This window comes from Anabrus simplex, chromosome 3 (genome assembly GCF_040414725.1).
Source record: "Anabrus simplex isolate iqAnaSimp1 chromosome 3, ASM4041472v1, whole genome shotgun sequence".
NCBI classification, from domain to species: domain Eukaryota; kingdom Metazoa; phylum Arthropoda; class Insecta; order Orthoptera; family Tettigoniidae; genus Anabrus; species Anabrus simplex.
In genome coordinates, this window is record NC_090267.1 from 344,558,629 (window position 1) to 344,574,691 (window position 16,063).

Here is a 16,063-nt window from a genome sequence, read left to right on the forward strand (position 1 = left end):
ATAAATACCTTAAGTCGGGAGTGCAGAAAATTTCTCGGAATTAGGAGGCAGCAAGAATGCCACCAATGTTGATACTTATAAGTAACAGAGTTGTGCTTCTTAGCATTGATTCTGTATTACTTTTTCTAATCTTAACATTTAATCCAGCCAGAAATATTAAATTAAAAAGCTGTAGTTGGACTGTTAACTGTAAACACTAGTTGGGTGTTTTACAAAATTCAGAAAATACTGAACCTAGACTTGATGTTTTACAAAATTCAGAAGATTCTGAACATAAACTTAACAATCTTACAGAATAATGGCCTATCTTGCATGGTTGTTTGCGACCATGGATGTGCTGTGTAGTCTTGCTACTAAAAAACCACTGGTCCACAGTCTTTGCAGGATCGAATTCATTTACTCAGGTACATTCGTATTACATATCAAACCACACAAGTGTTTGTTTTTAATGACTATCTCGATCTATCTTGTAGAGATCGGGCCAGCTAGGAAGACGTCTGGTCATGCACGTGCACTTTGGACGATCCAGCGCAGTGCATCCCCTCGTAAGAGAGCTCCTGCTACAAGGACAGTTCAGTGCATAAGTTTACACTCGGCTGTCATGCGCTGCTTTCAAATTTCTTGTTCTGTAGTAACTGTGGTTAGTGATGGTGTACGTTACGCCTGTCTGTGACAGTATGGAAGGCGTTAAAAGTAGCCTGCATCGTAAGATGCTAAAGAGTGAGACTCGTGCAGCAATCTCGAACGTTATAGACTTTATGAGAAGGGAGGCAATGAAAGAAAAGTTTGTGATAGATTGTAGGGAAGTGCAGGAAAGAGTAGCAGCAGCTGTTGGAGTGTCAGAAAGTTCTCTGGCATGGATTAAGAGCGAAAAACGAAAACCGATGGAATTAGGAAAACCCGTGGATAGTCTGTTTGAAACCAAACAAAAAAAGAATGCACACAAAGAATGTTACTGGACTGGACGACTTTGGCGAAAGTGCCACACGTCACATTGTTAACACATTTTATTTAGTTGAAAAATGTTTACCTACTGTTTCAAAAATTTATGCAAAGATAGATTTAAAGTTCAAAGGATCCAATACTACTTTCAAGCGAATGCTTCTTTCATTAGGATATCGTTGGAAAAAAACTAACACTAACAGGCGCATTCTAATGGAAAAACATAACATAAAATACAAAAGATTTGTTTATTTGAAAAAAAAAAAAAAAATTGCTCAGTATCTGGTGGAGGATTGGCCTGTAGTGTACACGGATGAAAACTACATACATGCGTCCTATGTATCCAGCATATGTAGACCCTTTATGGTGTTTCCTTTTATGAATTATATATTTTGTTTCTGTACCTGAAAACCATTATACCGTTATATATAACATATCGTTAACTCTCATTTCTTATTTTGCAAGAGAGCTAGGGACAAACGATCATATAGTCTAAACCTGCTTTCTCGCCTTTTGGCAAAAGTAATTATTATTATTCGGTTTCACCTTACTTGGGGTACGTTGAATTACATTTCTCTGTGTTTTGTTCTTTCTTAGCACCCAGTATTTCTTCATTGTTTCTGATCTTCATTTCTCGTCTTCCGAGATAATAGATTTGGCTTTTAATGTAGATTTGTCTTGAAACCTTATATTTTAGTCTTTAGTTATTACTTTATCTGTCGATCAAATAGTTAATTTTCTGTAATTTTTAATTCTACTAGGTCTTTTTCAATTTATTTAAACCAGTTAGTTTATTTTGTGGTTACGAAAGAAGTCGGATTTGTTTGGTTAATCTATTAGAGTTCATTCTGAAAAGATGACTGTAAAAAAATTATCCTCCTTTTTTGCATAGTATCTGAGAGTTTTTCAATTTTCTTGTAGTGCATTTCATTCTTCATGAATATTATCTTATTGTTATTATTATTACTATTATTATTATCGACTTAATTACATGACGTGGCTCAGGTTATGAAGCCCACTGTTATGCCAAAACATGTTCTACACTATACAACTACAGCGTCGTAAAGTTAATATTACATCTCTATATATAAAATAAGAGTTTTTTCTGTACATTGCTCAAAATTTAAAAAGGATGGTATTTCTGTATCAGTCATGTCCATAGGAACAAGGAAATGCATTTTTTAATTTTCAGTAATGTCTGTCATGTATGTATGTGTGTATGTATGTATGCATGTACACGGATCACGAGAAAACGGCTGAAGAGAATTTAATGAAAATCGGTATGTAAAGTCCGGGAATAAGTCGCTACAATCTAGGACATAAGTAATCTTTTTCACGCTGAGAGAAATGGTAGTTTAGGGGAAATACCTAAAATTTTAATTCTCAAATATTTGTTATTAGTAGTCCTATCATAATGAAAACCGCTATGTAAAGTTCTAAAATAAGTTGCTATAATATAAACTATAAGTAATCTAATTCACTCTGAAAGAAATGGTAGTTTAGGGGAAGGCCTAAAAATTAATTCTCAAATATTTGTTATTAGTGGTCCTATCTTAATGAAAACCCGTATGTAAAGTTCTAAAATAAGTCGCTACAATATACACTATAAATAATCTTATTCACTCTGAAAGAAATGGTAGTTTAGGGGAAGGCCTAAAATTGTATTCGCAAATATTTATATTAGTGGTCCTATCTTAATTGAAAAAGGTATGCAAAGTCGGCAAATAAGTCGCTACAATCTACACCATAAATAATCTTATTCACGCTGAGAGAAATGGTAGTTTCGGGAAAGGTCCGAAATTTAATTCTCAAATATTTGTTATTAGTTGTCCGATCATAAATAAAATCGGTATGCAAAGTCGGGGAGTAAGTCGCTACAATCTAGGCCATAAATAACTTTATTCACGCTGAGTGAAATGGTAGTTTAGGGGAAGGCCCAAAATTTAATTCTTTAATATTTGTGTTATTAGTGGTCTTATTGACAATTACTATATAAAGCTACATAGTATTAAATTTCCGATCATTTATGTCTTATACATTTTGACCGTACCGGCTATGATAACGGACATATTCATGAATATGGATTTTTGTTGCTAAGATCATATCGGCACCGTCACGAGAAAATGGGTAAACAGAATTTAATGAAAATCGCTATGTAAACTCGGGGAATAAGGAACTATAGTCTATGCTATAATTAATTTTATAAGCTGGCCTTATATTGCAGAGTCGAAAGAAAACTGAATGTGAAGGCCTACAATACAGAAAGCTCATAACATTGATCAACAATAACATTACATTGACCATTGTTTGTTGTGATTTGCTTTGTGTCTCTGTTGCCATTCATCTCCGAGAGATGGGATTACTGCTGTATACCGAGTTTTATTTAAATTTACTCTACATCGTGCCGACACAGATAGGACTCATGGCGACGATGGGATACAAAGAGCTAGGAGTGGGAAGGAAGCAGGTCCTACGTTAATTACGTTACAACCCCAGCATTTTCCTAGTGTGAAAATTGGAGACCACGGAAAACCATCTTCAGGGCTGTCGACAGTGGAGTTCGAACCCACTACCTCCCGGATGAAAGCTCACAGCTATGCGCCCCTAACCGCACAGCCAACTCGCCCGGTCGTACCAAGAATAACAGCCTGCCTGAAAATTGGCAGGAAGTAGCTGGGGAGTTAGATAAATTTCTGATACTACTGATATGCAACAAACTGGTTCATCGTAGCATTCAAGCTATTAAATTCCTACTCTGAGGCACTGATTGGAATGAGCAGCGGCATATTTAACGGAATAATGGCATAGAAGTGTTCACGGCTGTCTGCGGTCTGGTCATTGCAGCACTGGAACTTTGTACTGTTAGAATGGCACCGTAGTACTGTTTGTTAAAAGTGAGAAAATGTGCGGTTTATTAATTTGATCGAGTATTTTATATAACATTGCTTTTAATCAATACATTCCTTCTGACGACTTCAGGTAGGTAAACCACAAAGACAGTCTTTCTGAGAATCCCGTGGCGAAGTACAGGTACATCAGCTAGTTTAATTATAATTTAAAGCAATGGCTGCGTGAATTGATACACGAAAAAGATTTTGACAGTTACTATAATACGAGGTTAAATTGTGTTCTAATTCCTTAAATCTATCTATCATCTGTAACACTTCTAAATAAATTCATTTAGGCTAGGTATGTCTGTAATTTACAGCTGAAAGGGAATTCCACTAACTTAAAATCTGCGAAGTGTTACATGTCAGTTATAACAAATATTTTGGGCCTACTGTACGTCGCCACAACACCGAGCGAGAAGGGGAAGTCTGCATTCTCGCTCCCACGACTTGCGTTCTCACTCGCACACTTCCCCTCACCGGCTGTCTTCCTAGCTGGCCCGATCTCTATAAGGTTTATCGGACTAAATCCTCATTTGATGCTATAGTGACTGGAAGAACACACAATAGAGAGTAGCTATCAAAGAATAGGAAATCTGTCACTGTTTGCCAACTCCAACAATTCAAACTTAAAAGAAAAAAAAGAATTTGGAACTCATACCACTTATTTTGTATGCATTATTATGTATTTCCCACTGTTATAACATTTTGCAAGTTTTCAGGTTCCTTTTCAAGGTTTACATACACCCAGCTGCACTTCCACTTTATAAAGGTGTGAGTGATAGGAACATTTCCTTAAGTGTCTTACATAGAGAAATAGTTCTTCTACAGAAGTAGTAAACCAGCAGTAAACTAACACAACTTTCATTTTTCAGCTCATAAATTAAATAACTTCTTAGATATTGACTAATAAATTCCTTGTAACCAGTTCTATTGCCATACTCCTCTCACAGCCCTGCTCTCAATTTCTCACTCACCGAGCTCGATAGTATCCAGTATTCGGGAGATAGTGGTTTCGAACCCCACAGTCGGCAGCCCTGAAGATGGTTTTCCGTGGTTTCCGATTTTCACATCAGGCTGTACCTTAATTAAGGCGATGGCCGCTTCCTTCCAACTCCTAGGGCTTTCCTATCCCATCTTCGCCATAAGACCTATCTGTGTCGATGCGACGTAAAGCCACTAAAAAAAAAAATTTTCACTCAGTTCTGTAATCCAGGAAAATCTGTGAATGGTTTACTATTCTTTGCAATATAATATGCAATACTATAATAATTTTGTGTGGCTATTACTAGCCGAATGCAGCTCTTGTAAGGCAGACCCTCCATTGAGGGTGGGGGGCATCTGCCATATGTAGGTAACTGCGTGTTATTGTGGTGGAGGATAGTGTTATGTGTGGTGTGTGAGTTGCAGGGATGTTGGGGACAGCACAAACACCCAGCCCCCGGGCCATTGGAATTAACCAATGAAGGTTAAAATCCCCGACCCGGCCGGGAATCGAACCCGGGACCCTCTGAACCGAAGGCCAGTACGCTGACCGTTCAGCCAACGAGTCGGACATATGCAATACTGAAAAGTTGTCAAATGCATTAGTATCCATTTTTCTTTACACACATGCCCAGGAGCAATGTTTCTGGAAACAATGTTTTATTACAAGCTGCCACGCAGTTTCTGTGTTGTAAAGATTTTTCTTAAATGTTCCTAGTTTAAATGGTCCTGTAAAACCTGTTACTACTTTTGGAGACTGATCTCAAGATTTTGGAAACTAAGCACAAGATTTACGTTGAGCCATACATACCTGTAGTGTCATCTAACATTAGTCAAGGTAGTTTCTTACATCACTCTTCTTTGTTGAATTTTGACCTGGTTGTAGGTGGGGAGTAAAAAAAAAAAAATCACAATTTTTTTAAAATCAAGACCATGCTTTTTTGCATTTGTAAAGAGTTTTTTTGTGTGGTGGAAAATCTCACAACACTAGTACCTAAAAAAAAACATGTATCAGTGCACAAAATTGCTTTTTCAGAACATCTTAATAAAAAATTGTGCAGAAGTGGAAATTTAACTTCTGAAGAAGTAATAGTAGATGAACCTGTGACTATTCTTTCATGGTCATCGACGACATCTGCATCATCACCATCATCATTCTCTCAACAGTCTCAACCTACACTTCATTTATGGACAAGAAATCTGCAGGTGATAGTCGGTCGAAGACAATTGCCAGAAAAATAGCTACAATGGTATGCAAAGATAGCCAACCATTCAGCATTGTTGAGAATTAAGGATTTAAGGAGTTTATTAAGTATCTTGAACCTAGATATGCTATGCCTTCTCGTAAGCAAATATCTAATCAAATAATTCCAGAACTTAACGAAGAAGTGGAAAAAGGAGTAAGAAAAGAGCTCCAAAATGAAAACATTGTAGCTATTACAATGACGGATATGTGGACATCAACAGCCTGTGACGATTATTTAAGTGTCACTGTTCATTTTGTGGACCTGGACTATAATCTTAAACATATATGCATTGAAATGATACCGTTTTAGGAAGTGAGCCACGCTGGTGAAAATATAGCCAATTTTTTAAGGAAAACTTTACAAACTTGGGATTTAAAGAAAATTACTATTTACTGTAACTATCTCAAATGATTTAGGAGACTAAGTAAACAAAGAAAGAAAATGAGTTGGAACACCGTACTTTTTCTTAAAGTTCACTTCAGAAATTAGTTAAGTTTCAATTCTTAATACTTGTACATGAAAGTCAACTGCAGAAACAGTCATGGCTACATTCATTTAGCTAACATCTGACCCGTGTTCAGGAACAGCTCTGTTTGTTTATGTGCGATGGGGCCTGCCAGTTAAATTTGCTTATTATTATGAGTTTTTTTATTAATTTAGCATTATTAATTCAAGTGGTAGTCTGTCTTTGTGTTGGTGTTCAGGATGTGGTTAACAGTTCTAAGTGAAAGATTTTATATGCTTTTACTTTAAATTTCAATATCCTTTGATATGATCACTGCAGATACTACATAACCTCAATTCTGATTTTATGTAGTTGATTTTTATATTAAGTTTGAACAATGGACAGCCCGTAATAAGATGAGAAAAAGTAAGCCAATTGATTTAAATCATCTGACTTCAAGTTTAACTTCTTTTACAGGCTCTCTTGCTGATGTACTGAACTCCTGTGCTGATTATGGAAGAACCAATCATATTTTCTGCGTCTTTGTTTCCTCCCAGTACCTGCGTAATATGTACTGAATAGGAGTTGTGAATATTTGTCAAATTAGCCTGCTTTGATTGGTCATAACAGTCAGGTTTCTTATTGAGTCTCTTGTTCAGAGGCTAGCACAATATTAAATGCCCACACAAACGTAAGATTCACAATTTATAAGCTTAAGCCCTGCATTACTTGAATAATACCAAAGGACACTCATACAACCACTAAAAGTTAAACACAGTACCTCAGATTCATTTTGCTTTTGACTACATGTGTCTGTGAAGTAATTAGTTCTCAATTCTTCCACCAAAGGCTCTGCTGCTGTAACAGATAAGGGTCAACTGCATTATGTATGTCAACTATCCACTATCGTTAATGCAAAGTGTCTCATTCGTGTATATACTGTACATCGATGGTCCTGTGCAGAGAAAAATATATATATATTCTCTTTGGTCTTGCAGTTATTCATTTTCAAGAACATTGAGGCATTGTTTTAAGCTTGTTCAGTGATGTTGTGTTATGGAACTTTTGTTGCATATTGATCGGTAGGAAAAGAAAATGAAAAACAGAAAACAGATTTTTTGGTGGGGCTAAAACGTAGGCGCCAGTAACAAAAACACTGTCGCTGTGGATACCTCGCATCCAGGATTTCTGCATCCCTGCATTAAGTGACATTCTTGGGTTTCCCTTCAGAACCGTATCTATAAATGTGAATACTAATGTACGAAAACTTCAAAGATACTTCATTACTGACCTGTGTTCCATGAAACCCATTTCTTACTTTGAACCTCTTATAAAGAGCCGCTCAGTTGCAGTATATAGTTAACAAACATCAAAAACCCTTCTAACTAAGCACAAACCACAAAATCCCCTCTTGCCTTCTTGCGGCTATTTTCCATGTTAATATACCTTGTGTAAGACCTGCCATCAGTGGGCTGAGTGGCTCGGATATTAGAATGCTAACTTCCTGTGCCCAGGTTGGCCGGTTTGATCCCGGCTCAGTCCAGTTGTATTTGAAGACTCTGAAGTACTCGCCTTCTGTCAGTAGCTAAGCTAAACGTTTTCATTCCCCTCCCTTAGAAGGCAACACAACTTTGGCCAGAAGATTTGTCATGTTGAGGTAATGTGAAGGATTAAAGAGAAGGGAGTGTGATGTGTATAGGTGAAGGAGATGGAGGGAGGGGGTTGAGGGCCTCTCAGCTAATTGTTTTGTTGTTACTTCAAGGTTTACATTGATTATAAAGTTATTATACAGAGATTGTTACGGTATTTAAAATTATAATTATTATGGTGATGCATTATAGGTGGGTGATTTCCAGACTATATACAATCCTTTTTACATAATAGAGAAATGGGAAAGTTAATATCCACCTTTTCAATACAATATATTACGTGAAGGTTTACATTTAAAACATCACGTTTATTTACATTTGGTACCGGTTTCGACAATATTTGATGTCATCATCAGCCAGGACAACTATACAAAGATATATTACATTAATCGTGACTCCTACAGTAATATTACATTAATAGTATTGAATATAAACATTAATATAATTAAAATGTATATACATATATAAGCTGACAGTCAGTGCGATAAAAGATTGTTTTTTAATAAAGTGTACACCTTAGTATTTTAGTTAAAAAAGGAGAAAGTAATGAAAGTGAAGTATAATAATCAGCTTTTAGTGACATATTTGTCTGTTGAACAGTAGGGTTATGTTTATGAAGGCTTTGTAGCCATGTTTAACATTATAAAAGAAGTAAACACGTGCTTAGTTATGAGTGTTTCTACATAAAATTATGTACAGTAAAATCTAGAAAGTATTCGAATGTGGCTTGAGCTTGGACTTAATAGATTGGATGTCACAGCACGTTGATGTCGGCATATAAGGATGTCCGTTGGTAGATTCTATGTATAAGTTTTTTGTACTCTAATTTTGTATGTTTATATCATATTAGTGGATAGAGCATTTTGGATTAAGTACAGTTCTGTTGTGATGGTATTGAAGAGATTCTTATGCTTTGAGTTGCGAGTACATAGGTTGTTCGAGAAAGATCTTGAACCAAGACGGAACCTATAAGAAAATATGATCCGCGAATTTAGAATTACGTAAGCCAGGAATGTATATTATTAATAAAAGAACAGAAAACTCACCTCGGATGCCAAGCCAGTATTAGATGTGTCAGAGAGGAACCAACGGACTAACTGAAGGTAAAGGCGGATCTGCACGAGTGCAGAGAAGGGCGGGGTTTCTAAGTGGGAGGGAGGGGGGGGTATTTTCAAATACCATATTTTCTCTTAAATTTGCTGCACTTTTTCTGCCAAATGTAGCTGTTATGTGGACAATTTTGAGACAAAATTTTTAGCTGTTGAAACTACATATTTTTAGGGAAGTATTTATAGAATAACAGAGAGATGCCGCACAATTGCCAGCAAGGCTTTTGACTGGTACAGTATTATAACAGGACCTGAGACCGGTACAACCATCATCAAATGAAGTATGGTAAATATTGCGTGGAAACATAAATGAGCAATGATTTCAATACAACGTAACTGAAGGCCGTAATGGAATTTGTCTGTCATTCCATATCATATGACGTCAGGCTGGGAAGAGATAGTGGTGTTGTTGCTTTCCATATCGGGTGCTGTGGAAATGTTAATTGTAATTCTATAATATGCACCCCATTGTGTTCAGTCCAGTTATTTGAAACAAGTTACCCTGTGCCTTTAAAACAATAACTGTACTAAATGCTGAGATAATAATCGAAACTTAAAACGTTACTCGGGGAACCTGCTCAAAGGACTACTTGTTTTGACTCTCTTATTCGCACATCATCGCGACAAAAGGAGAGTTAAATTAGTCACAGATTTGTTTTTCTAAACCGCAAATCTAACTTCAAATTGTAGTCAACCTGATGAACTAGTAGGAGATGTGCGCACTGTGTTTGTGCATCAGCCAGGTCTATGATTCATCCTTACTTTTCTTGTGCCGTCGTGAAGGACACGGCGAGCTCAATCGCATCCCTGTGCAAAGATGGGAGTGCGTCATGTGTTTACAATCGTCACGTCACTGATACGATGTTGTCACTAAAACACAAAAGCAATCAGTAACACCGTCATTGATACTGTATGACATGATTAATGTTGCCTGTCTTGTTGAACTTATCTCACGAAATATTTTATCGAATACACTCAAAAGTTTTTAACTTATTTACAAACTTACAAAAAACAAAGAAAGATTGAAACTGTATACAGAGGCTATTTATTAGTTCACATTCTGTTCTTAATTTACCAAAACTGTAGGCCTTTCAGTTGCAGAGGAGCTAGATTGTTTACATTTTAAAAACTTGGAAAAAAAATTATGGTACACTACCATGTCATTTTAAAAAATCCAGTTCTAGCCCTTCAAGCAAGCAACTCAATCTTGAAAACATCCTGGGGATATAAGCTACGAATTTTAGGTGAATAAAATATAATGAAGTATGAGAATATATTCTTTATTTCTAAAAATTACAATCCTTTTCTTAATCATCATTGTCCAGTTGATTGGATTAGCAGTTTACCTTTTTCTATCACTACGAGCGCTAATGTGTGTCAGTGCACAGTTTCACTTAAGCCCTCATAACTGCATTCGGTGTGGACATTTAAAAAAAAAACTAAAAACTCTTGAGGGTATTGAACCAAGGACCACATTACAGAAAAATTATGTAAATAAGTTAATTTGGCTAGGATTTGAATAAAAAAGAAAATGAGTAAAGAAACAAGTGATTTTAGGCTGTTTTTCCGGAACTGCATTTATACTGGAAGTTATTTTCAAAATTTCTTCTTTTAGTTTGATAGAGCTATCCAAGACTCATAATTTGAAACCTTTCTGGGCCCTTTAGCCCTTCAACTCTGTCTAGTTGAGGAAATTACTTCATTTTACGCTTCTCATAGTATGGGAGCCCTACTTTGCTAAGAAATGTTTTCAACATTAAAAACACTGCTTATGAACATTTATTCAGATTCACAGAATGGTTAGTTTCACTTTCATCTCGTGGATACCAGTCAGTAATGCAATGTTCTTGATAATGTTTTGCTTTTAAAAATAACATACGGAGGTAATTTACAACCGTCAGCAGTAATGGCTAACATCACCGTACAATATAACTTTTCATTGCCAGTAGTTTTAATTAGAACACTTGAGGAAACACTTCTGAGAAACAGTAGTGTCCTTGGAATGTCAGAATACAAAGGTTTGGTCAGCATTGCCAATCTGCGAGAGGAAATAATTCTGCTGTCTTAACCCATCACGTGCCTGTGAAACTCTGTAACTTTATCGGAGCAATCATTAGGCAGGTTAGACCGGTTATTACTCTGCATAAACAGAGTGACCCACCCGCAACTTGCCTTGAATAAGTTTCCCAGAATATCGTGATTGCCAAATTTCCCGTGTTTTTAGTTGTAACATTTATTTAGAAACCCTGCAACCACCGTTCCACATCTCTCTCGCCCACTCTAGTAACGCTTCCTCAACACCCAGGAACTTGCCCTGTTTTGGGCCACAAAATGCCACTTACTACTTTCTCCAATTTCTGACTTCTTTTTTCGTGAACAGAAAACTCATGACGCACTGTTCTGTATAATTTTCTTCGCACATTTCACCTTCTGTGTAACTGTTAACTTTTCCCATGACAAATATTTACTAACAAGCTCCACGTGGTTGAGTTCAGACTGTGCGCGGCAGTGGCCGTTTCAGTTCTTTAGTGCAGATGCACATTCTTGCGACAAGCCCGCGAATTGGATATGCGGCTCTTAATCGGCGCAAAAATATATGCGAATATTCAATCAGAAAATTAGGGATCCAGCTGATACATGAATAAATACAATATGTATACATACATCTATATATTAATTTTTTTTATGAAAACTAAAGTCAGTCCGGCCATTCTATCCAGTCGATTTCCTTCATTCTTTTTTTAACTGAAAGGTATTCACACACAGATTTGTCACCAGGTACTATAAATCACTTAACTTCTGCCTTCCTCAAATTATTTGATTTTTTCAATTTTTTGTCTCTTTGAAGCAGTTGTATCTTTGGTTCTAATTGAGGTACGGAGTTTGTTTTGGCCTAAGAACACTCAGTGGATCAAGTTCTTTCATTTCAGCTCTTAACTGTTCAAATTAGTTGATTCTGGGGAGAGTTATGAATGCACATTCAATTTGACCTCTCATTTCTTCAACATTTTTTCTCATTGAAGCAATCATATCTTTCGTTCTAATTGAGGTATGCAGTTCATTTTGGTCTAAAAACACTCAGTGGATCAAGCGCTTTCTTTTGAGGTAATAACTATTTAAATTAGTAGATTCTGAGAAAAGTTATGAGTACATTTGTCTCCATGACGGAGATCTTTGAAGGACTTATTAACAGTTCGGAGTGTAGTGTTGTTCCAAGGAACGTTTAATTCAATTTCTTTCTGTGATGTATTTTTAAGTGTTTTGTTGGCATAATATTATATTCTATTACCACAGCAGATCATGTGCTTTATTTCATTAACTCGAAACTTTGCAAATACATCCGTGAGGATAGTAACGAACAACACCATACTTTGAACATTACGGGCGGAGCCAGTAGGAAACTGCTAGTATGCAAATTATGATGTAAAGTATTGTTTACAGATATATTGAATACCAATATTACAACTGTTATATTTTACAGGAGAGCATGATTGTAGATAATTACAATAGTTACTACAGTATTTTCAGTTTTTACAATGATACATTAGAACTGATAACCTGGCTATATACAATTTTCTTCTTCCATTAAAGTAAGTACAGAGCTATGAATAGAATATTTTTACAGACATTGCATTTGTGTTGCATATTGGAGAGATTATATATATATAGGGTCCAGGTAGTGCAATAATAATGTTCTTCCTGAGGGGAAAAACACTACTGATATTAGATTTGTTCTAGAAGACAAATTTGGTTATCGTAGAGGAATTAAATTGTGTTTAGTAATAAGGGCGCCGAATGCTCACGAGGGCATTAATTACATATGTTAACCTATACTGTTGGGATTCTCTCAGCTACTGTCTGTTACGGTAGAGATATGGGTTCAGTGGGGTGCCATGGAGGAAGAGACTTGTGGAGGGGTTACAGTCACAGATCTCTAGGGGGCATCACCGTAGAGTGGCGGGAAAGGACCAGTATAGGCCGGGGGGGAATAAATTGCAAGGAGGGGGGGGGGGGGGCTCATAGGAGTTGGTTCAAGGAGGGATGATCATCCCAGTTGAGCACACGTTGGAAATGGATTAGGACATAGGAGTTATTTAGGGGAGAGGAAGATGTCATAGAGATTAGAGGGGTGAAAGTGAAACGGTATCCAGAGAGGAGATGGTGATAGAGGTTGGGGTTGGATTGGGCTATAGCTGCCCAGGTGGTAAGGCCGTAGATAACAGCAGTAGTACTAAGGACGTGTAGGTGTGGAGGGGAAGGCAGATTTGAGACCCCCACCAGGTGCCGACTAGGTGACAGTCCAGTCTGGCATGGGTGACTCATGCTTTTGAGGTGAAGGAAATGAGGTTGGAAAGTTAGGTACTGGTCAAAGAGGATGCCAAGGTATTTCAAGGTATGTTGGGCATGGACCATTCAGCTCTGGAGTTTTGAGGTGATCAGGATTGCGTTTGGTGCAAGATTTTCTGCATATGCGGTGGAAGAGGACAGATTGGGTATTAGTGGGGTTAGGCTTTGAGGTGCCACTGATCACATGAATTGAAACAATTGTGTGGGCGGCAGGGGTTGTCGGATGTCGGCGACACAAAGGATGAAAAGTGGGGGGAGAGGGGACTTGGTGTGAGGGGAAAGCTATTTTTTTTGTTTTGTTTTGTTTTGCTAGTTGTTTTACGTCGCACCGACACAGATAGGTCTTATGGCGACGATGGGACAGGGAAGGGCTAGGAGTGGGAAGGAAGCGGCCGTGGCCTTAATTAAGGTACAGCCCCAGCATTTGCCTGGTGTGAAAATGGGAAACCACGGAAAACCATTTTCAGGGCTGCTGACAGTGGGGTTCGAACCTACTCCCTCCCGAATACTGGACACTGGTCGCACTTAAGCGACTCCAGCTATCGAGCTCGGTGTGAGGGGAAAGGAGGAGAAGAGTTGACAGTTGAAAGAGATCAGGGTTGACCGTTTAGTGAGATGGGAGGATATGAGCCGGATGTAGGAGATGGCAAGGGCAAAGAATTGGAACTTGGAAGGGATTGTGGGATGCCAGAACAAGCTGCAAATCAAAGGTGATCAGGAATGGTATAGGTGTTGAAGTCAAGTTTTTAAAAGATATTAGTTACTTGAAAAATATTGTTATAAGTAGAGGCAGATCTTGATCACCTAAAAAATCACTGAAAAAGTCAATAAAATGTCCTTAAGTTTATGGAAAACTGCTATAAAAATTACTATAAAACATTCAACTAAACTGAATTCTGGTGTCTGTTTAACAGTAGTTTTGCAAGTAATATATCCCTGTTCCATTCAAAGCATAGTTCTTTTTTTTTTTTTTTTTAACAGAAATAATTATCTTCTAATTTATAAATAAATAAAGTATATAAAATAATTATAAATATGTAGACATAATACTTTGCTGGATGTAGTGCTAGCACTTTACCCCTGAAGAGCCTGGAAACGCGTGTTGTTCTTCTTCTTCATACGCCTTACAATTTCCAGGTGTTTTCATTTAATGTGCTGTTATGCAACAAACTTCCTTTGTGCACTCACTTTACCACTGCACAATTTGCAATATAAATCATGCCCATCAGTTGTAAACAACTCTTTTCCAAATGAATTCACTAGCTGAATTAAAGACACACTTTATGATGGTTTCACTTTTGCTATTTTTCTTGCAAAAATCTATTGGGAGGATAATTCTGTACTGAAGCAGAAACTTACATAACTAATTATTATTATTATTATTATTATTATTATTATTATTATTATTATTATTATTATTATTATTATTATTATTATCCCTTCTCGTTTCCATTTGTTCTTGGCCTTGAGGGGTGAATGACTGGCTGTAGTGGAGGAGACAAAGGCTGGTGCATTCCTTGTGCTTGAGACAGATTAGGAAATATTTTCTCTTAATTATCAGAGTTCCGTATTGTGTTCCTGCACATATTGTAGAAACATAAGACTCGCAGGTATAAATCATTTCCGTACTTTTTCTTAGTGGCCAACAACTGCCGGTCATAGCGCTCAATGATGAAAGAAATTTTATAAATTTTACAATGTATAAGAAAAATTAAACACACATTTTATTTATTTTTAACAGACATGTCGACAACATTGTTAATATAACAGATAATCAAGTCACTTTAGAATCCCTCAGTTATTTCAATCTCACAATTACTGGAAACAATTACCATTTCACTTATAAAATCTTCAGAAAAACAACTTCAACTTCTAATACAATAAGACAGGGACTCACCACATCCAGATATACCCTCAAAAAAGAAGCTGATTTTTATAGCCTGATTCATAGAGCTTTATTTACATTATTACTTCCCAATTGATGGGTTGCCAAACGTGACAAAGTATACCATATCAGTGGTGTTGAAAATCATAATGAACAGTGTTTGTAAAAATGGGTTCGAAAGGTGATTATGAATACCTTTAGAATCCTTTTGAGATCCAATTTGTCTGTCAAAATTTTGAGTTTCCTTGGTTGTATGATGGAATTTATATTGTGTTGCCATGTTGTTTATTTGTCCTATCTTGAATCTACATTTTGATCTTCTGTCAGTCTTGGGTATTTTCAGATGCTCCAACTATCTAACTTACCTTTGAGTGACTACCTACTGTATCAGAGTGCAGTCTTGCTTGGCTTTTGCCAGGCAGTGTATTTTTCCTTAAGAGATTTCCTTCCTGATTTTTTACTTTCAAAGGTAGTCAACTTTGCATTGAGCAAGCTCCAAGTTACAACTACGGTTGAGTGTTTGGTCCGCAAGACCTGTTTTATTTTGCTCGAGTCTGCCGGCAAGTC

The 16,063-nt window shown here is 36.9% G+C and overlaps 1 protein-coding gene across 2 annotated transcripts in view; it reads left to right on the forward strand.

Annotated features, from left to right (window-relative positions):
- The window catches only part of LOC136866356 (casein kinase I), a 259,574-nt gene that overhangs the window by 154,300 nt on the left and 89,211 nt on the right, over positions 1-16,063 (forward strand). The window lies entirely within an intron of this gene.